Below are 22,380 nucleotides of genomic sequence, written 5' to 3'. Positions count from 1 at the left end.
TTTAACCATGACTGTATATGATATGGTGTCAGTTAACACTATTTTGTTACCGCAGACCACAATGTACGGCAAGTCATGTGCATCTGCTACCTGTCTGTGATTTTCAATTTGAGGGTTTTTCATATAATAATGTATAATATATATGAAATATATATACAGCCAAGCAGTAATTTTCACAAATGTCAGAACTCTTCTGAGAGTGGTTTTTTTTTGTTTTTTTTTTTGTAGTCTTTATTTTGAGATATGGTCTCACATTCGCTTTTCCAACAAGTAACATAGAAGCTACTGTGAAGGGTTAAGGTCTTTCAATTCAATCTTTTACGTGCTATTAATTCAGATTGCAAGTGGAGCGAATAAGCGACCAATTTACAACATTAAAAGGTTAACTCACGAAAAAAGGGGGTTTTGTACTTAAAATATACAAGGGCCAAAATTACTATTGTTATAGTCTGTGCTTACAATCAAGGGGAATAGTCATACCCAATTTTTTGCAATGGAAAGAGAGGATCCACACCCAGAAAAGTAAACTGACAGAATAACACGGGTGAAATCTTTCCATACACAGCTCTGGGAAAAAGAGACCACTGCAAAATTGACAGTTTTTCTGATTTTTTTTTTATTATAAATATATTTTTGAGTTAAATGTAAATTGTTCTTTTATTCTATAAACTACTGACAACATGTCTCCGAATTTCAAAGCAATACATTTTGAATTTATTTTCTGAAAATGAGAAATGGTCCAAATAATAAAAAAAAATGCATTGCTTTCAAATAATGCAAAGAAAGACAAGTTCATAATCCTTTAGAAACAACAATACAAATGTTTTAACTCTGGAAGAGTTCAGAAATCAATATTTTGTGGCGTAACCATGATTTTTAATCACAGCTTTCATGCGTCTTGGCATGGTTTCCCTCAGTTCTTCACACTGCTTTTGGGTGACCTTATGCCACTCATGGCGCAAAAATTTAAGCAGTTCTTCTTTGTTTAATGGCTTGTGACTATCCATCTTCCTTTTGATTTACATTCCACAGGTTTTCAATGGGGTTCAGGTCTGGAGACTGGGCTGGCCATGACAAGGTTTTGGTATGGTGGTTCTACATCAACACATTGATTGACCTAGCTGTGTGGCATGGTGCATTGTCCTGCTGGAAAAAACAGTCCTCAGAGTTGGGGAACAGTGCCTGAGCATAAGGAAGCAACTGTTTTTCCAGGATAACCTTGTATGCGGCTTGATTCATACGTCCTTCGCAAAGTTTTAATCTGCCCAATTCCAGCCTTGCTGAAGCATCCCCAGATCATCACCGATCCGCCACCAAATTTCACAGTGGGTGCAAGACACTATGGCTTTTATCCCTCTCCAGGTCTTCGTCTAACCATTAGATGACCAGGTGTTGGGCAAAGCTGAAAATTAGACTCCACCAAGAAGATTACCTTACTCCAGTCTTTTATGGTCCAATACTTATGGTTTTTGCCAAACTTCAGCCTGGCTCTCCTTTGCTTCTCATTGATAGGCTTTTTTTTCTAGCTTTACATGACTGGAGCCCTGCCTCTAGTAGCATGTTACGAACGGTTCTTGCCTTGCATTTCACCCCAGCTGCCATTTGCCATTCCTTTTGTAAGTCACTTGATGTCATCCTACGATTGCTGAGTGACATTCAAATAAGATGGCTATCATCTCGGTCAGTGGAGAGTCTTTCGCCCTCTGCCGGTCTGTAGCTTTGTTGTCACCATTGTCTGCTGCTTGACCTTGTTGTAATGGACTACTCTCTTAGAAATTTTAACCCCTTCACGACCGTGGGCAGTAAAGTTGCATCCTATTTTAACGTGACTTAACGACCAGGGACATAACTTTACTGCCTAAAGTTAATTTGAATGCCGTGGCCATAGCAATGGCTTTCAAATAATGTCCCCTGCTGTTTCTTACAGCAGGGGACCTTTGCTTGACCCCAGGGGGGGGGGGGCATTGCCACCTCATCTGTCACACCTCATCTGTCTGTGCGTCCTGCCGAGCGCTGATCAGTAATGCAGATAACGTATCTGTATCCGTGGTCAATTTTCGGCGGGACTTTTTTTTTTGTCTGTATCTTGTGTCTTTTTTTGCATCTCATCCGTGTGTGCATCCTGCAGCGGCCGGGCGCTGATCAGGGATGCACATGACGGATCGGTCAATGTTCGACTTTTTTTTTTTTTTTTTCCCGTATCCCCGACACTTTTTGTATCTCATCCAACAGTACGTCCTGCAGCGGCCGATCAGTGATGCACGCCGTTTGTGCGTTTGAAAAGTCAAATGGCGCTCCTTTTCTTCCAAGCCTTGCTGTGCACCCAAACAACTGATTTCCACCACATATGTGGTATCTGCGTACTCCGGAAAAATTGCATCATAATTTTTATGGTGCATTTTTTCCTGATAGCTTTTTTTTTTTTTTTTTCTATACAACGGTATCTGGTTGAAGCAAAAATTTTGTGGTAAAAAAAAAAATATATATATTTTCACGGTTCAACGTTATCAACTTTTGTGGAGCCCCTAGGTGTATAAGGGGCTTACCAAACATCTAGATAAATTCCTTGAGGGGTGTAGTTCCAAAATGGGGTCATTTGTGGGGAAGCGCCACTGTTTAGGCACCATAGGGGGTCTGCAAAAGTGAAATGGCGTCCGCTAATGATTCCAACCAATTTTGCTGTGAAATGGCGCTCCTTCTCTTCTGAGCCCCACCGTGCGCCCAAACAATTACTTTCCACCACATATGAGGTATCTACGTACTCGGAAAAATTGCACAATACGTTTTTATGGTGCATGTTTTTTCCTGATACTTTTTTTTTTTTTTCTTTTCTTCACAGCTACATGGTTCAAGTAGCAGTTTTGAGGTAAAAAAAATATATATATATATATATATATATATATATATTATATATTTTGTCACGTCTTAGCGTTATCAACTTCTGTGAATCGCCCAGGGGTTCAAAAGGCTCACCAAACATCTAGATACATTTATTAAGGAGTCTAGTTTCCAAAATAGGGTAACTTGTGGGGGAGCTCCATTGTTTAGGCACCTCAAGGGGTCTCCAAACCAGATATGGCATCCGCTAATGAGTCCAGCTAATTTTGTGCTCAAAAATTAGAATGGCGCTCCTTCCCTTCAGAGTCCTGCTGTGCGCCTAAGCAATTGATTTTTACCACATATGGGGTATCGTTGTACTCAGAAAAAAATGCACAATAAATTTTATGGTGCATTTTTTTCCTGATACCCTAGTGAAAAAAAAAGCTACCTAGTTGAAGCAACAGTTTTGTGGTAAAAAAAATTTTTTTTTTTCTTTTCACGGCTCAATGTTATCAACTTCTGTGAAGCCCCCAGGGGTTCAAAGTTCTCACCAAATATCTAGAGAAATTATTTGAGGGCTCTAGTTTCCAAAATGGGGTCACTTGTGGGCGAGCTCCATTGTTTAGGCACCTCAGTGGGTCTTCAAACCCGACATGGCATCTGCTAATGAGTGCAGCTAAGTTTGCTTTCAAAAATTCAAATGGCGCGCCTTCCCTTCTGAGCTCCGCCATGAGCCCAAACAATTGATTTTTACCACATATGGGGTATCAGCGTACTCAGGAGAAATTGCAAAATAAATTGTATGGTGCATTTTCTCGCTTGTGAAAATGCTAAATTTTATGGCTAAAGTAACATTTGTGTTAAGTAAAAATTTTCATTTTTTTCCTTACACATTGCTGTGGTTCTGGTGAAACACCTGAAGGGTTAATAAACTTCTTGGATGTGGTTTTGAGCAGTATGAGAGGTGCAGTTTTTAGAATAGGGTCACTTTTGGGTATTTTCTGTCATTTAGGCCTCTCAAAGTCACCTCAAATGGGATGTGGTCCCTAAAAAAAATGATTTTGTAAATTTTGTTGGGAAAATGAGAAATTGCTGATGAATTTTGACCCCTTCTAACTTCCTAATGAAAAAAAAATTTGATTCGAAAATTGCACTGGTCTAAAGTAGACAAGTGGGAATTTTTATTTAGTAACTATTTTGTGTGACACAATTCTCGGATTTATGGCCATAAATTTTCAAACTTTGAAAATTGCGAAACTTTCAAAATTTCTGAAATTTTCACAAAAAAAAAATATCGGCATAAATTTTCCACTTTCATGAAGTACAATATGTCACGAAAAAATAGTGTCGGAATCGCCGGGATCCGTTGAAGCGTTCCAGAATTGCAAAAAATGGCCCGGTCATTAGGGTTTTTTTAGTGGCCGGGGTGAAGGGGTTAAGGATGGAGGTAATATGATGCTCACTGTATCCCTCTGCTAGAAAAGCCAGAATTGAGCCCTTCGTTTCCTGTATATCTACGTCTGTAGATCTCTTCGGCGCTTACTACGTCCGTCTGCTGAACTGACACCGGAGAGTTCTGTGTGATAGAATGCTGGGAACTTTCCATGTGCTTAGATATGATCCCCCATGTATTGGGCCTCTGAACTTTATTAGTTTGATAAAGAGACCTCTGTGTCCAATTATAAACTTTCTCATGAGCAATGTCATTCCTTTTTAATACTTGTGTTTGACACAAAAGTCATATTAACTAGAGATTGCAATAACTCAAGAACCTCCTCTTCTTTACAATTAGACCGAACCTAGTTTGTCTTGACCCCTGTGTCTCGAGATCCATCTTCAGCATTAATCGGACATCGGCGTACACATTGCATCAATATCAGGAACGTAAAGAGACCTCATGGTGCCCCATAACAAAATTTATAATGGTCACCCCACCCTGCCAAAAAAAAATATTAATTTTCGGCTGGCTCACAGAATAGCATATGTCATAAGTTGGCAGCTCTTACACAGTAATTTTCCTCCTGTTGAAGCCCCTAGTTGTCCCTTTCATTGCACCCATAAAGTATGATGCTGAGAAGTGTTCCACAAATGCTGTACGATTCTCCCTCAGTAAATGCCTCCACAGGCACAGTATGATGACCCGACTGTACCGTCCTTCAACTACCCCAGCAAAGTATGGTGACCTAAATACAGTATAATTTCCAACTGTGACACCCCCCCCCCCACACAGCCCTCCATTCAGTATAATGGCCCACACTAGCCCTCCAAACCGTATTATAGCCTCCACATAGCTTTCTGCCCAGTATTGTGGACCCCACACAAAGCTTCACAGTGTAAAATTGCTTGCATGCAGTATAATGGCCATCATATAGCCTTCCATAAAGTATAAAGGCTCCCTTATAGCCCTCCAGATGTTAAAATGGCTCTCACCTAACCCTCTAAATATTTTTGTATCACCCACATAGCCTTCTATATAGTCTAATGGGTACTACATAGTCCTTCATATGGTTAAAATGCATCCCCCATAATCCTTCCTATCTTATAATGCATCCCATAGTCCCCCATATAGTATAATGCACCCTGGATAGTCCCCATATAGTATAATACACCCTCGTAGTTCTCCATATAGTATAATGTACCCCATAGTCCTCCATATAGTATAATGCTTCCATTGTCCTCCACATAGTGTAATGCCTCCATTGTACACCATATAGTATAATGCACACCCCATAGTCCTTTGGTCATCAGTGTACTCATTGATTAAAAAAAAAAAAATACTCTCCTTTCCTTGGTCCCCAGATGCTCCAGTCTTAGTAGCATGTGTTGTGCAGCTCTACCCATCTCCGAACAGCATGCGTGCAGCAGTAACCTCAACGCACTTGCTGCGCCGATGCGTCAGATCTTGGACACTAAGGAAAAATGATGGAGGAATAAGCAGAGCGCTCCCTTATTCAGGGTACCATAGTGGCCGCGTGGTTTGCCACCATTCTCAGTACACCACTAATCCATATATGTTTTGCTTTTAAACATCAGTGTTCTAGAGAAAGCACATTGTACTTTGAACAGCTGGCAATTTTTACTTTCTCTGCTTGACTGACAGGTATCTCCCTGTACACACAAATAGGGAGAAAACTGATAGAAACTGATAAGGGATCTGGTTGGGCTAAAGCCAAGGAGGATTTATTTTTTTGGACTTTGTCATCCTGTGCGCATGGTCCCTGGACATTGCTTCAATGTGTGAATCATACGTGATTGCTGTAATTCAGCCAGTCTCTGATACATGCTGCCAATACATGCTGGGTAGGACAGCATGAATCAGCTAGGCAGTGTTCCCCGAAGGACACTTTCACATGGCATCATTTTGGTAAGTATTTGTAAGGCAAAACCTAGCACATTCAGAAAGAAAACAGCTTTTCTAATTTCATACTCCCTTTTGGTTCTGCCTTCTGAATTCTGATCTTAAATACATCTATCTGACTCCCCCACACACCCCATGGAAAAACCTAAAAATTGACTAGTCATGAACTGAAGAAAGAGATTTGGTCTGGAAGTAGTTAAAGGGAGTGTGTCAAATAGGTCATGCCTACTAATCTATCTACAACGCAGGTTAAAGTAGCACCCTATCAAAGTTTTCATCCTCCTTTATATATCGTATTAATCATATTATATACAGTAGCAGTGTGTACTTTACAACTGCTCATTTTATCTTTCTATCCAGTTAATTTTTCTATTTTCCATTAGGTCTATGACAATATGTGTATAAAAACAAACCTGCCGAATGCTCTAAGCTCTATGTAGAAACAGGAAGTCTTGTATTCCCTACATAAGTTGTCTGCAAAAGTCAATTGGGGGAGTGGGGGGAAGGAACATCGGGATCAGGGGAATGATTTATGCAGGGCTAAGAGACTTCCTGTTTCTTTATCGAGCAGATAAAAGAGAAGAATTTACTGGGTAGAAAGGCAAGGCAAAACAGGCAATTAATTACATAGTGCTATATAATATGAAAAAAAATATGATAGGAGTACTTTTTTAAGGTACTTAAAAAATAAATAAATAAAAAAAAATTGTTATACGTACTTGTGTGATTACAGATCAGGGCATTACTGGTGTATGGGGCCTAGGGGTACAGGGGATCCACCAACCCAAACACCTACTTCAGCTGGATGGAATAGAAGCTGGCAGATGACGTTGGCCATAACGTGACGTCATGCTTCATGGCTTGTACTCTGATGTCACCTGCCAGCCACTGCTTGCTGGCTACAGAGGACTCCTCCGCACCACGTGGGAGCAGAGGGAAGTTGAGAAGAATGTTCTATTGTTTGTTTGTTTTTTTGTTTTACATATGTTCGAGACAGAGCAGGGACTATATATAAACACCAGGAAGGGTCCCAGGATTAGGACATATGCCAGGATAAGAACCATTTATATCACGATGGGCCCGAGGATGAGGACCATATATACCAGGATAGGAACATGTATACCAGAATGGGGGACATACACTGGAGATCAAAATTAGGGAACAATGTATGATCACTTGATTTTTCAGAAATAATGTAATCTGCATTGATCAATATTTGAAGGTTGTTAGTTGTTTTTTGTTTGTAAGGGGTACACCGTGCCACTAGAACAGTGTTTTACAAAAGATCCAAAATGTATCAAAATAAAACCTTTATTTTGCCCACACGTGATGATCATAATTAGAGAACAATGACTAGCACAGAGAAAGATTGTAACTAAATTTTCTGAAGGTAACAGTCACCAATCAGTAGGAAGTGTACAGGCCTTTGCTGTGAATGACTTCAGCACATCTGTGGCCACAGGATATCACTAGTCTCTCACACTGCTCTGATGTGATTTTGGTCCACTCTTCTTCCAGTCTCTTCCACAGTTCTTTGATTGTTGTGGATTTCTTGGCCATAACTTTGTCACCAAGGATTTTCCAGAGGTTTTCTATTGAGTTTAGATCAGGATTCTGGGGTGGCCATGTCATTGTTTGTGTTTTCAGTTTCCAGGAACTGCATTACCCGTTTTGCTGTGTGACGGGGCATTGTCTTGCATGAACATTGCTGGCTGATTGAGTGATGAACACAAGTAAGGAACCACATGTTGTTGAAGAAGGTTCTGATACACAGTTGCCTACACTCTGCCATGTAGCTGTATGAGAGGTCCATTTTTTCTGGTGTGTGTGTGTGTGTGTGTGTGTGTGTGTGTGTGTGTGTGTGTGTGTGTTTACTGTAACTTACAGATTAATCATGGAAGGTATCTCGGGGAGACGCCTGACATGATTAATCTAGGAATTATTGGCAGCTATGGGCTGCCAATAACTCCTTATTACCCCGATTTGCCAACGCACATCGGGAAGAGCCGGGTACAGTCCAAGAGCTGTCGCATCTAATGTATGCGGCAATTCTGGGCGGCTGCTGACTGATATTGTTAGGCTGGGGGGCTCCCCATAACGTGGGGCTCCCCATCCTGAGAATACCAGCCTTCAGCCGTATGGCTTTATCTGGCTGGTATTAAAATTGGGGGGACCGCACGCCGGTTTTTTTAATTTATTTATTTTACTGTACAGTATAGACACGCCCACCGGCTGCTGTGATTGGGTGCAGTGAGACAGCTGTCACTCAGCGTGGGGGGGGGGTGTCTGACTGCAACCAATCATATTTGCCGGTGGGCGGGGAAAGCAGGGAATACGAGATTGTTTAATGAGCGGCCGGCTTATTCAAAAGGGGAAAAGCCGCCGGAGTTTAGAGAACAGCCGTGCAGCGCCGCGCCGGTGATCGGGGAACAGTGAGTATGCGAGAGGGGTACTCAATTCAGTCACTTAGGGGATTAGCGGTGGGGGGGGGGTGTCTGACTGCAACCAATCATAGGCGCCGGTGGGTGGGGAAAGCAGGGAATACGAGATTGATTAATGAGCGGCCGGCATTTTCAAAGTAATTGTTGCCGCGTATTCTCTGCACAGCTGTTCCTCGCCGCGCTGGTGATCGGGGAGCGGTATGAGCCGGGGGGAAGAAAAAAACCGAGCGCCAATGTAAGTATGACTGAGAACAGCAGAAAAATAGGTAAGTATACTGAATTTAATTTAAAAAAAAATAAAAATAAGATCGCTAGTGTAAAAACGCACACGCACGAAACGTGCTGAACACGGACATACTCCGTGTGCGGTCCGTGCAGGCACTGACCCAAAGACTTTAGCGGGTCTGTGCCTGCGTGATGCCGCCCAAAAACGGACATGTTGTCCATGTAGAAAAGCGCACACACGTACTTATCACATGGACACACGCTCCGTGTGATTTTACGTGTGTGTGCCATCTACCATTGAATAACATGGGTCTCCATGTGTACGTGTCTCCGGTATGTGCAAATACGTACCGCACACGTACAAATTAAACAGATGTGTGTTGCGGGTCATACTAAGAGGGTGGAATGAGCGCATGAACGAACGCCCTTGTGACTAGTCCCTACGCTCATTAGCATATCATAAAAGATCTTTGGAAATCATTTTTATACAGATCCTTTGTCCTAGTCACATCATAATGTCACCTCTTCTATTAAAATTTCGTATGAGCTCTAACATTCAAATAATTTCTGGTGTTAAAAAAAATAAAAATAAACTACTTGTAATTGATGAATTGGCCCCAAGTATCTGGGAAAACAGAAACTTTGTCTACGGCCCCCTTCACACCTCCGTGATACACGTGCGTGTTTGGTCCGTTTCCGTATATACCGGAGACACGGCCAAACGTGCACCAATGTTATTTAATGTTTGAGGACACATGTGCGTTTTTCATTAAGGTCCGTGTGCGTGCTACGTTTGTGTCTCCGTTTTGCACCGATGCATGTCCGTTTTCAGCACGCAACACGCAGCACGAACCCAATGAAAGTCAATGGGTCTGTGCGCACGTCCGAGTGACACGGACGCATCTCTGTTTGCTCCCTGTACGTTTCTTGCTTTTTTCATGTGATGTCGGTCTTTTTTCTTTTTCTGTTTCGTTCTCTCCCTCAGTCCATCGGTCGGTCGGTCTCTCTCTATGTCTGTCGGTCAGTTCCCACCCCCCCCCTCTCATACTCACCGTTCCCCGATCTCTGGCGCGGCGCTGCACTGCTGTTCTCTAAACTCCGGCGGCTTTTCTTTTGAAAAAGCCGTCCGCTCATTAAACAATCTCGTATTCCCTGCTTTCCCCGCTTACCGGCAAATATGATTGGTTGCAGTGAGACACGCCCACACGCTGAGTGACAGCTGTCTAACTGCAACCAATCACAGCAGCTGGTGGGCGTGTCACTATGGAGCAGAGAAATAAATAAATAATTAAAAAAAACGGCGTGCGGTCCCCCCACTATTTTAATACCAGCCAGATAAAGCCATACGGCTGCAGGCTGGTATTCTCAGGATGGGGAGCCCCACATTATGGGGAGCCCCCCAGCCTAACAATATCAGTCAGCAGCCGCTCACAATTGCTGCATACATTAGATGCGACAGTTCTGGAACTGTACCCGGCTCTTCCCGATGTGCCCTGGTGCGTTTGCAAATCGGGGCAATAAGGAGTTATTGGCAGCCCATAGCTGCCACTAAATCCTAGATTAATCATGTCAGGCGTCTCCCCGAGACCCTCCATGATTAACCTGTAAGTTACAATAAATAAACACACACACCCGAAAAAATCATTTATTAGAAATAAAAAACACTAACAAATTCCCTGGTTCACCAATTTAATAAGCCCCAAAAAGCCCTCCATGTCCGGTGTAATCCAGGATGGTTCAGCGTCGCTTCCAGCTCTGCTGCATGAATGTGACCAGAGCTGCAGCAGACACCGCCGCTCCTGTCACCTCCACGCAGCAAATGAAGACAGCCGCGCGATCAGCTGAGCTGTCACTTAGGTTACACGCTGTCACTGAGGTTAATCGCGGCCACCGCTGGATCCAAAGTGACAGGTCAGCTGATCGCGCTACTCACCTCATTTGCTGCGTGGAGGTGACAGGAGCGGCGGTGCATTCTGCAGCTCCGGTCACCTCCATACAGCAGAGCTGGAAGTGACGCTGGACCATCCTGGATTACGTCGGACATGGAGGGCTTTTTGGGGCTTATTAAATTGGTGAACCAGGGAATTTGTTAGTGTTTTTTATTTCTAATAAATGATTTTTTCGGGTGTGTGTGTTTATTTATTGTAACTTACAGATTAATCATGGAGGGTATCTCGGGGAGATGCCTCACATGATTAATCTAGGATTTAGTGGCAGCTATGGGCTGCCAATAACTCCTTATTGCCCCGATTTGCCAACGCACCATGGCAAATCGGGAAGAGCCGGGTACAGTCCCAGAACTGTCGCATATAATGTATGCGGCAATTGTGGGCGGCTGCTGACTGATATTGTTAGGCTGGGGGGCTCCCCATAACGTGGGGCTCCCCATCCTGAGAATACCAGCCTGCAGCCGTATGGCTTTATCTGGCTGGTATTAAAATAGTGGGGGGACCGCACGCCGTTTTTTTAAATTATTTATTTATTTCTCTGCTCCATAGTGACACGCCCACCAGCTGCTGTGATTGGTTGCAGTTAGACAGCTGTCACTCAGCGTGTGGGCGTGTCTCACTGCAACCAATCATATTTGCCGGTGGGCGGGGAAAGCAGGGAATACGAGATTGTTTAATGAGCGGCCGGCTTATTCAAAAGGGGAAAAGCCGCCGGAGTTTAGAGAACAGCCGTGCAGCGCCGCGCCGGTGATCGGGGAACAGTGAGTATGCGAGAGGGGTACTCAATTCAGTCACTTAGGGGATTAGCGGTCACCGGTGAGTCCTTCATGGGTGACCGCTAATCAGGACGCGACACAGACAGAGCCGCAGTATGAGGATGAAGTCGGGTGAAGTTCACCCGAGTTCATTCTCAGCGCGCGACACATATGCCGGCTGACAGCAGACAGAATCAACGACATTTCACACACACACACACACACACACGTCAGTTAAATTACACACACACACACACCTAGCATATGCAGTTCACACAGATGCCACACGGACCATAAAAACAGACACAAAAACGGAAAACTGACGTAACACACGTGCGTGTTTCTTCACGGACGTGTGAAGGGGACCTACAATGGTGAATATAAAGACAAAAAATTGTAATATGTAGAAAATAAACTTCAAAAGGACACAAACTACAAGAAGGGGGAGCAAATAGAAAAAAGGATATTTAGACATGAAAATGTAAGCAAAACAAAAAAAAAAAAAAAGCAGGTGCAAAGACAATTAATGGGTCTGGCTCCATGTGTGACTCTCGCGCTGCGGCACAATTATGTTCTCCAGAGCTGAACTTCAGTTAGTTCTACCTGCACAGATGCTTGGAAAGAAAGGGTCAAAGAGGGGAGTGTGGGGACCCGCCCCCTGTGACGTCACCTCGTGCCCTTATAAGGGGCAGATCGCGGCTGAGCTCCGTGCTCGTGCTGTCCATCAGTCTGGTGCGGGAGAACGCGCTCCATTCAGGTAACAGCGCGCAGCGCCGGGATAGCGAAGTGTGTGCCTGAGGGGGGCGCCTCCTCCATCCTCTGTGGCCCCCCGGCGCCTGCAGCTCCGGCTGGAGGGACACGTGTGCCGCTGTCACAGGCGGGACGGGGAGGACCCGTGTTTGTGGTGACTCAGCTGCTGTTTTGGAAACCTAAAACCTGCGGCTCCGGTTCTGGGACTATAGGCGGCTAGAAGCCACGAGGATGAGCCGAGCCGGAGCGCGCTGTGCTCGGTGCTGTGCTCCGGGGGTGACGTGCTGTGCTCGGTGCTGTGCTCCGGGGGTGACGTGCTGTGCTCGGTGCTGTGCTCCGGGGGTGACGTGCTGTGCTCGGTGCTGTGCTCCGGGGGTGACGTGCTGTGCTCCGGGGGTGACGTGCTGTGCTCCGGGGGTGACGTGCTGTGCTCCGGGGGTGACGTGCTGTGCTCGGTGCTGTGCTCCGGGGGTGACGTGCTGTGCTCCGGGGGTGACGTGCTGTGCTCGGTGCTGTGCTCGGTGCTGTGCTCCGGGGGTGACGTGCTGTGCTCGTTGCTGTGCTCGGTGCTGGTCAGATCCGAACACTGCGCTTTGTGTCCGGACCTCTCCTCTCATAGGCTGCTCCGGACCCGCCTGCTAGAGGCAAATGTAGCGAAGTGTCCGCTGTGAGGTGCGGGTCCGGAGCCTCCTGCAGCCAGGACCTCCAGAGGATGGAGATTACATCATGTGCCCCGGATCCTGCCCGCAGAAAGTTACATAATAATGGAGGCTGCCTGTGAAATCAGCACCCAAATAAATGAGATGGAGAAGGGCAGAGGACCACGGCGAAACGACCACCCGCCCCCCAGGGTTATCATGCGGGGTTTGATCTGGTGCTTGTGGGTTTTTTCTTTTTTGTGGGGAAAAAAGTTGTTCTCACTCCAGTAACCCCTTCACGTCCTCACCCCCTGTCTGATAATGATCCTGTGCTATGTGTACTCCCTGCTGAAAACCTCTGGTATCTCTCATTGTGGAGGGTGCACTGCCACGTATATAGCACACATTGTGGAGGGTGCGCTGCCACGTATATAGCACACATTGTGGAGGGTGCGCTGCCACGTATATAGCATACATTGTGGAGGGTGCGCTGCCACGTATATAGCATACATTGTGGAGGGTGCGCTGCCACGTATATAGCACACATTGTGGAGGGTGCGCTGCCACGTATATAGCACACATTGTGGAGGGTGCGCTGCCACGTATATAGCACACATTGTGGAGGGTGCGCTGCCACGTATATAGCACACATTGTGGAGGGTGCGCTGCCACGTATATAGCACACATTGTGGAGGGTGCGCTGCCACGTATATAGCACACATTGTGGAGGGTGCGCTGCCACGTATATAGCACACATTGTGGAGGGTGCGCTGCCACGTATATAGCACACATTGTGGAGGGTGCGCTGCCACGTATATAGCACACATTGTGGAGGGTGCGCTGCCACGTATATAGCACACATTGTGGAGGGTGCGCTGCCACGTATATAGCACACATTGTGGAGGGTGCGCTGCCACGTATATAGCACACATTGTGGAGGGTGCGCTGCCACGTATATAGCACACATTGTGGAGGGTGCGCTGCCACGTATATAGCACACATTGTGGAGGGTGCGCTGCCACGTGCGTAGCGTACGCTGTGGAGGGTGCGCTGCCACGTGCGTAGCGTACGCTGTGGAGGGTGCGCTGCCACGTGCGTAGCGTACGCTGTGGAGGGTGCGCTGCCACGTGCGTAGCGTACGCTGTGGAGGGTGCGCTGCCACGTGCGTAGCGTACGCTGTGGAGGGTGCGCTGCCACGTGCGTAGCGTACGCTGTGGAGGGTGCGCTGCCACGTGCGTAGCGTACGCTGTGGAGGGTGCGCTGCCACGTGCGTAGCGTACGCTGTGGAGGGTGCGCTGCCATGTGCATATAGCGCACACTGGAAACAGGATAATACGGAGCCAAAATAAAATGTGCTGCTGTAAAATGACCAAAGTACTGAGTGATTAAAATATAGGGGTTTTCGACGTGTGGATTTCCTGTTGTAGTGAGGATACACTTTGAAATGCGTGGAAATAAAGGCCCCCTATATTTTATCACTCCTTGCTCATTTTACAGCAGCACAAATGTTCCCCCCCTCCCCCTGGATTACACAGTCTCCTTTCATTGTGTGGATTATATTTTATACTGGTTGTGTCACACAACGTAATGTGGTGATCGCAGTGCTCTCGTCACCGCTCACTTATTTGGGTAAGACCCTATTGCCCTTTATATAATACACTGGACAGTCGCTGCATCAGAACAGACTTGGCTCACCAACGGCTAAGCTGGGTACAGGGAAGCCACCACCGTCTGTGGAAAGTATTAGGTCTTTGCTTCCTTTATACAAATGTTTACTGATGGAAATGCTTGCAGCAATAACAGGCGTGGGCCATAGACCGCTTTCAGGGCCTATTTTAGACAGTGGGGCCCTGGGCAAAAAAGTGAATGTGGGGCCTTAGATGCTCACATATTGCACCATCACACGCAACAATTTAGGCTCCATTTCCATGGGCTGAGTTCAGACTAGTAAATGAGCGCAATCAACAATATTATGTCCTTCGGTGTCTTGGCTTCTTTACACAGGATGAAGAATAATGGGCACAGAACGATCACTACCGTAGTAGATCAGTCTGCCCCCTGCAGTATCGTGCTATCAGCTGCAGTGTGCACCGGACGACGTGCTGCCGAGAACAAGGGTTTTTATTCTGCCATAAACAATTCAGTCACCAATGATTAATTGGGCAATTTCCAACATGTGTACACCTATGGTCACTTATCTGTGCTTCTGGCATTTATAGCTGTGGATGCTGCATACACACAGTATCTGATACAAACACTGTTATATATACACCCCACCAGGGACCCATACATTCTGAAGTCCCCATTAACTCCCTTTATGATGGGACCAACTTTTGTTTTTTGGTTTTGTTTTGTTTTTTTCTGTCAACATAGACATGAGGGCTTGTTTTTCGCTTTTGATTGACACCATTTATTTTACCACAATAATGCACTGGCTAATGGGGGGGGGGGGATAACAATATGGAGAAATTGTGAAGGGGACACAATTCTGAACCCTTTTTTTTTTGGGGGGGGGGGATTTATTTTTAGTGTATGTTTTATAATAAACGTGACTGCAATATTCTTTTAATCAGTATGATTAAGGCGATACCAAACATTGCTGCATTTATAGTGAAAATAATATTTATTAATTTGTATAGCGCCCTTAACTCCGCAGCGCTTTACATACATTGGTAACACTGTCCCTGTTGGGGCTCACAATCTAAATTGAGCCTCTTTGAAGCCTGGCCACAGGCAGAGTTTCAAAGCAGCGCTGTTAACGATTCTTAGAGGCAAGTCCTGGCTTTTGACATGTGCCGTGAAGGGGTTAATACATACCACCAAGAGCCCATATGTTCTACACAGACTTCCATCCCGTCTTTAATCCTTCCAACAGTGACAACCTGGTCACAGGATCATGATGTCACCAAAGGTCCTGAATTTAGCTGGGCGGACTCTCAATCTGCTCTTTTAAAAAAGATCCAGTCTGGAATCCGCCCCCATATAAGTCTATGGGGAGCAGAGTACGGAGGTTAAAAATGGTGGTAGAAAGGATAGGGGAATGGAAGCGCAAGCCGTAGACTTACCAAGGCTCCGGCATGGCTGCACGCTGCTCCTAGGCCTCACTCTCGCTGCTTGTTCCGCTAATAAGTCAGACATTCCCCACCCTGAGTGTCAGCGTGTTAACTGACTGCATCCAATCACAGGCTCCAGGACAGCCAGGGGGCAGGGAAAGCAGTGTAACTAAAGGAGCCCATACACTCCTAGAATGTATGGGCTCATTCAAGGTTAGAGGACGTCGTGATGTTTCCTCTCGTCCACCATAATCATGCAAGGGGGGGCTTCAATCACCCCCCCCCCCCCTCCCTTCCCGCACTGCTATTATAAACCACTTCATGCCCACGTGGACTTCAAAAGAGTGTTTATTCTGGCTGGAAACATCGGACGGCATTTGAACAGGCCCCGATCATGTGATATGGGCGTGTTTGAAATGACGTTTTCCTGGAAAGAGCCCATGCACTCTAGCATCTACAGTCAGTATCTTGATGTATAAAAAAAAATAAAACAATTGGAGCAGGGTTCCCCTCCTCCCCCAATCCCCCTTGTATTTTGATACCCAGCACAGATAAAGCCATGGCTACAGCCCCAGCCCTGCTCTTATCTTGGCTGTGTATTAAAAGAGAAGGAACTGCATGCGGCTTGTTTATTTATTTAAATACATTTAAAAAAAAAAAATCGACGTGTGGTTCCACCCCCAATTTTAATACCCAGCCAAGATAAAGCCAGCAAGGAGCTGGTATTCTCAGGCTGGAGAAACCCAGCCTAAAAATATCAGCCCCCCAGCCGCCCAGAATTGTCACATCCATTATATGTGACAAGCCCGGTGCTTTACCCAGCTCTTACCGAATGCCCTGGCATGGTGGCAATTGGGGTAATGAGAAGTTAACAGCACACAGCTGCTACTAAACCCTAGATTAGTGAAGGCAGGCATCTATGAGACACACACACCCCCCCATCATTAATGTGCAAATGAAAGTAAACACTTAAATCCTTTGTTTGGAATAAAATGCATAAAAAAAACAACCCTCTTTATTAACATACCCCTCCCCCCCCCCAACGCCCTGCAGGTCCTATGTAGTCCACACGAGGTCCCAAGGCGATTCCAACTCTGCTACATCTGTATCTCACAGCAAGCGCCATAGAACATGACCGCCCGCTGTGAGAGCAGAGGGTGAATGATCGGTGACTGGATGCAGGTAGATGCCGTTACACAGGTTGGGGGCGCGTCTGACTGCAACCAATCACAGAGGCTGGTGGGCGGGGAAAGCCGTGCATATGAAATGAGTGACCGTGTGAGCAGCGTACAGCCGGGCCGGAGCCTCGGTCGCTTCATTCTTATTTTTCCATTTATTTTTATTTATCTTTCTCGAGTGCCGGATCGGTCTGGCACCCGGGCAACTTTGAAACTGCTCGGATCTGGACTTTTACTGACTGAGACCCTGGGCATTTATCCAGTTTATCCTTCCCTTATACCGGCCCTGACTGTTTTTAATGTGGAGGTTTGTTTTGTTTTTGTTTTTTTTCACTTTTCCTATTAGTAAATTGTGGCCCCAGATTGTAGACATGGTCTCATTTTAAATAATTTTTAATTTTGTAACACCTCTGCTGTGACTGATCCTGGGGACACATTCCTACTTTATTGCATGTTATCGAACCGGTATAATTCTGCTGTCTTTACCCGAGTATACATTTACCTGCTGTAGAATTGCAGCAGATGCCGTGTTCCTGGGCCATTCTTGATTACAAGCAGGTGAAGGCTCCCCAGATGTAATCCTTCTCATAGCTGATAGTTTGCCACATTTGTATCCATTTGCTGTGAGCTACACAGCTGACTGCCAGAAGAGGATTGCGTTAGGGTGCGTGCCCACGATCAGGATTTGCAGCGTTTTAGATGCAGCATGCTTCAACTGCGTCCAAACGCTGCGATGTACAGTACAAGCACAGTGGACGGGATTTCTACAAATCCCGTGCCCGCTATGCTTATTTTTTCTGCAGCAAACACTGAACTGCAGAGCGTGTTTCCAGACCACAGCATGTCAATTGTTTGCTGCGGATTCGCATGCGTCCTCCATAGGGAGAACATAAGCAAGAGACTGCAGCGCACGGAACCCTGATCGTGGGTGCAAGCAAGAAGGCTGGGGTGGTTCTGCGGACTGAACTGCAGGAGATGTGCTGTGGGCTCTTCTGCACTGCGGGCGGTGAGGCAGGGGCACTCATCCTGAATGTCGCCGGTGCGGGCTTCAAATAATCGCGCCCAGAGTCAGCACGTGTGCAAATGGAGCTCGCAACTCAAGATCTAATTTGCGCACGTGCAGATGAGATCTAGGCTTGTGATTGAGCCGATAGCTCAATTTGCGCACGCACCAACTCTGGGTGCCATTGCTTCAAAGCCTGCAACACCAACAAGTAGAATGGCAGCCCCTGCCTCCCCGCCTGCAGCATGTTAAGTGCTTATGCGCACGTTGTGTTTGTTTTTTTTTTTTTTTGTTTTTTTTTTTTGCTTTTCCGTAGCGTCCCATTGTCAAAATGCATGCGTTCTGCTTCCCCAGCAAAGTCTGAGAAACATGCAAAATCAGTGCACACGATGCATTTTCTTTGAACGCAGCATTTTGAAAGTCAAAAATTTGACAATCTCTGCGTTTAAAAAAGCAGCATGTCAATTATATTGAGCGTTTTGGCAGCGTTCTACACCCATTGAAATAAATGCTAAGCAGTGCGCTTGCACTGCATTTTTGTTGCGATCCGCATGTTTATTTGACATAACAAACGCAGGTCTTTCGGTCTCTGTCTCTCCCTCCCACCCCCTCTCTCATACTCGCCGATCACCGGCACGGCGTTCACACTGTGGCGGCTTCTCTTTTGAAAATGCCGGCCGCTCATTATTCCATCTCGTATTCCCTGCTTCCCCTGCCCACCGGTGCCTATGATCGGTTGCAGTCACACGCCCCCACGCTGATTGACAGCTGTCTCGCTGCAACCAATCACAGCCGCTGGTGGGTGTGCCTATATCGTGCAGTTAAAAAATATAAATAAAAAAAAGTGAGGTTCCCCCCCCCCATCTATCTTGATACCAGCCAGGGTAAAGCCACACGGCTGAAGGCTGGTATTTTCAGGATGGGGAGCTCCACGTTATGGGGAGCCCCCCAGCCTAACATTATCGTCCAGCAGCCTCCCGGAATTGCCGCATCCATTAGATGCGACAGTCCCGGGACTCTACCCGGCTCATCCCGAATTGCCCTGGTGCAGTGGGAATTGGGGTAATAAGGAGTTAATGCCAGCAGCCCATAGCTGTCACCAAGTCCTAGGTTAATCATGGCAGGCGTCTCTCCGAGATTCCATGATTAACCTGTAAGTTAAAGAAAATAAACACACACATCCAAAAAATCCTTTATTTTGCATAAAAGACAAAAAAACACCCTCTTTCACCACTTTATTAATCCCTAAATACCCCTCCAGGTCCGACGTAATCCACATGAAGTCCCATGACTTTCAGCTCTGCTACTTGAAGCTGACAGCGAGTGGCCACAGACCAAGACTGCTCTGTCAGCTCCACGCAGCAAGTGAAGTGAGTCGCACGATCAGCGATGATGCCAATCAGGTTACCCGCGGCCACCGCTCCCAGGTGGAGGACTCCAGCTGTGGCCGTGGGTCACCTGAATGACAGCACCGCTGATCGCGCTGCTTACTTCAGTCTCTCAGGGGATTTGCGATCACCGGTGAGTCCTTTACGGGTGACCGCTAATCAGGATGCGACACACAGACAGAGCCCGGCTGTCTGTGTCAGCTGTCAGAAAAATACATCCAAAACGCATGTAAAATGCATGCGTTTTGGATGCATTCTTTTTGTCAAAACGCAGTGTAAAGTCTGCCAGAGGGTGCATTTATTTCTGCACTGGTCAGGACGCAGTGTGTGCACGAGCCCTCAAGCCTCTCAGCGCTGCCATCCGCAGTGAGCATCTGGGACACCCACTGCACTGACTGCAGCATCAACCTACTCCAGCACCGTCCCTGCCTCCTCCAACCCCACTCCACCACCGCTGCTGCCCCCAAAAACGAACATCGCCTAACCACAGGAGCATTAGTTGTGTAAATTTTTATTGTTGGGAGAGATTTTTTTTTTTTGGATGCTTTGGACTAGTTATGCTCAAGGATGTTGTGATCTAAACAGTAGTCATTCATGTTTTATGCTCACTATTAGAGTTGAGCGGATCTGCTATAATCCGGGTCCGGATCCGGATCTGGTTGACGCCGAAGTCCGGATCCGATCCGGAATCCGTGAGAGTGTAAAACTGATCCGGATTGTGCACCCCGGATCCCGGGTACTGGTCGGACTCTGATCGGAACCTCGAACCGTGCGGATCCGGATTTTTCAGATCCGGGTCCGCTCAACACTACTAACTATATGGAGAGAAGGTATCCATACCAGTAACTATGTAAGGGGAATATATGAAAAGCAGAAACTGCTGTGTGAATACTGGCATGAAAAATCCAATAGCTATATGTAAGAATGAAGGTATGTATGAAAAATGGAATCTGCATTACTGCCATGAACATATGAATAAAGAGAAATTTAGCTATTGAACTGATCAATGCAATAGAGCCCCAACACTACGCCAAAGTATTTCTCTACGTTGGGGTCCCTAGCTTGTGTGTGTCCTCTCATGCAGTTAAAAAAACTTACTATGTATGGGAAGCTGAGACCCAGGCTATATATGCGTATAATGTGCACTGGCTTGGGTGGGGCCGGTTGAGTTCAGACTCAGTATGGTGTTCCAGACGTTATTTTTGATTAATTTGTAGTCTTTCGTTTGTGAACCCGGCCCCACCCAATGTGTCTTTTTACTTGCGAAGTTTACGCATCTAATGCAAGTCTATGGGGCAAATCTGCACAGAAAACTGAGCATTTAAATCTGCAAGAGAAATCGACATGCTGCGGCTTGGAAAAGGGCACTGTAGGGGAGTTTACGCAGCGTAAAAAACCAGTGTACATGAGATTTCTATTAATCCCATCCAATTGGCTTCTACTGCAGTGTTTTAGATAGCACAATTGTGCAGCATAGCAAAACCCTCCAATAACGCTGATCATTGGAGTTAAATTTGCTGCAACTTGTAAGCCTCATTGGTTTCCATGCTGCTTGTAAAGCAATTAAATTCTAACGCTGACAGTTTTTAACTCCTTTTTAAGCAGTCTTCCTATTAGTTATACCAATTGCATAATTGGCATTTATTTTTGCATATTCAGTAATCCCCTTAATATAACTATACAATGTTGCTTTATTACTGTAAGAGTTCCTTAGTAAACCACGGTTTGCAGAAAAAAACAATGTGATTGGATTCGGCACACCAAAATGCAAATGGATCACAATGTCCTGTTACTAAAACTGATGTAGAGCAGCATAACTAAAAAATGGTAAAAGCACAAACTTTATTTCAATAAAACCAAAGCCTTTCACCTGGCCGTTGTGTAGTTTTCTTACAGTTCGAAGCTTTGCCATCGTGCAGACTTGTCACCTGCAATCGTGACTCCTACTATATTATCGGGCTGTGATTCCATTCATTTGACCAGTCACCTGTCTAAGACTTTCCTTAGTGCAGCCCTCTGGACCAGGTGTCAGTAATAACATCTTGTTTTGGAGGTATATAGTATTGTACCTGTCAAGTGGGGATGCAGCACAGATTGTTCCATTCACATGTAGAGAAGACTGAGGTGTTTTCCATGTTCTTCAACATATGGCAATAGTGAAACCTGTACACTTGTTATTAGACCACCAAAATGATGCCTTCATTCCATCCACAGAATGTGGATGCAAGCTGCCAAATATAAGACTGGGTCATGGAGGGGTGACAGGACAGCACAAGGACCTAGGTCCTATTTTGACCTTATGCTCTACTGCTTCCATCTTCACTTTCTGGCAATAAAATGGTTTGTTGTTGGATGAATCACAATTGACAAGACCTGGTAAATGGGCCTCGCAGACCTAAAAACTGAGGCGGCTGCTGTTTTACACCCTTTTTTTTGAGGGGGGGGGGGGTGGACAGATTCAACTATCCAAACTTATCTCCCTCGACATCTGAAGATGGAGAACGCTCCCATATATACCATGTAATCGCTGGCCCCTTCATGCAGTTATGGTCGGCCATTGAGTTCTGTAGTCAGTTGTGGCCTTGGTTCCAGTTTCTAACGGTCCCCAGGGAATTTGGTGCTGGTTTTGTCTTGATGAACGGACCCCTTATTATATCATATATGTAGCAAAAATAAATTTTCATTTGGGTGGAGCTGAGCCATCTTGTGTGCTAGTTTCTTAGCCGGTTTTCTGTGGAGGGTGCGGTCCACCCAACGCTTCTGCCACTGCTGATAAGTGAATAAACATGCCCCATGTGTTTTTTAAAAGAAGAAAAAAAAAT

General features: G+C 45.8%; 1 protein-coding gene across 1 annotated transcript in view; it reads left to right on the top strand.

The window, feature by feature from the left end:
• The first annotated feature begins 12,245 nt into the window (after positions 1-12,245).
• The window catches only part of SUOX (sulfite oxidase), a 33,986-nt gene continuing 23,851 nt past the window's right edge, over positions 12,246-22,380 (top strand). Inside the window, exon 1 of the mRNA XM_075336988.1 lies at positions 12,246-12,305. The gene's annotated coding sequence lies outside the window, so the exon portion shown is untranslated. The remainder of the gene's footprint in view (positions 12,306-22,380) is intronic.

This window comes from Anomaloglossus baeobatrachus, chromosome 2 (assembly GCF_048569485.1).
Source record: "Anomaloglossus baeobatrachus isolate aAnoBae1 chromosome 2, aAnoBae1.hap1, whole genome shotgun sequence".
In the NCBI taxonomy this organism is placed as follows: domain Eukaryota; kingdom Metazoa; phylum Chordata; class Amphibia; order Anura; family Aromobatidae; genus Anomaloglossus; species Anomaloglossus baeobatrachus.
This window is presented reverse-complemented; position numbering and strand designations above follow the sequence as displayed.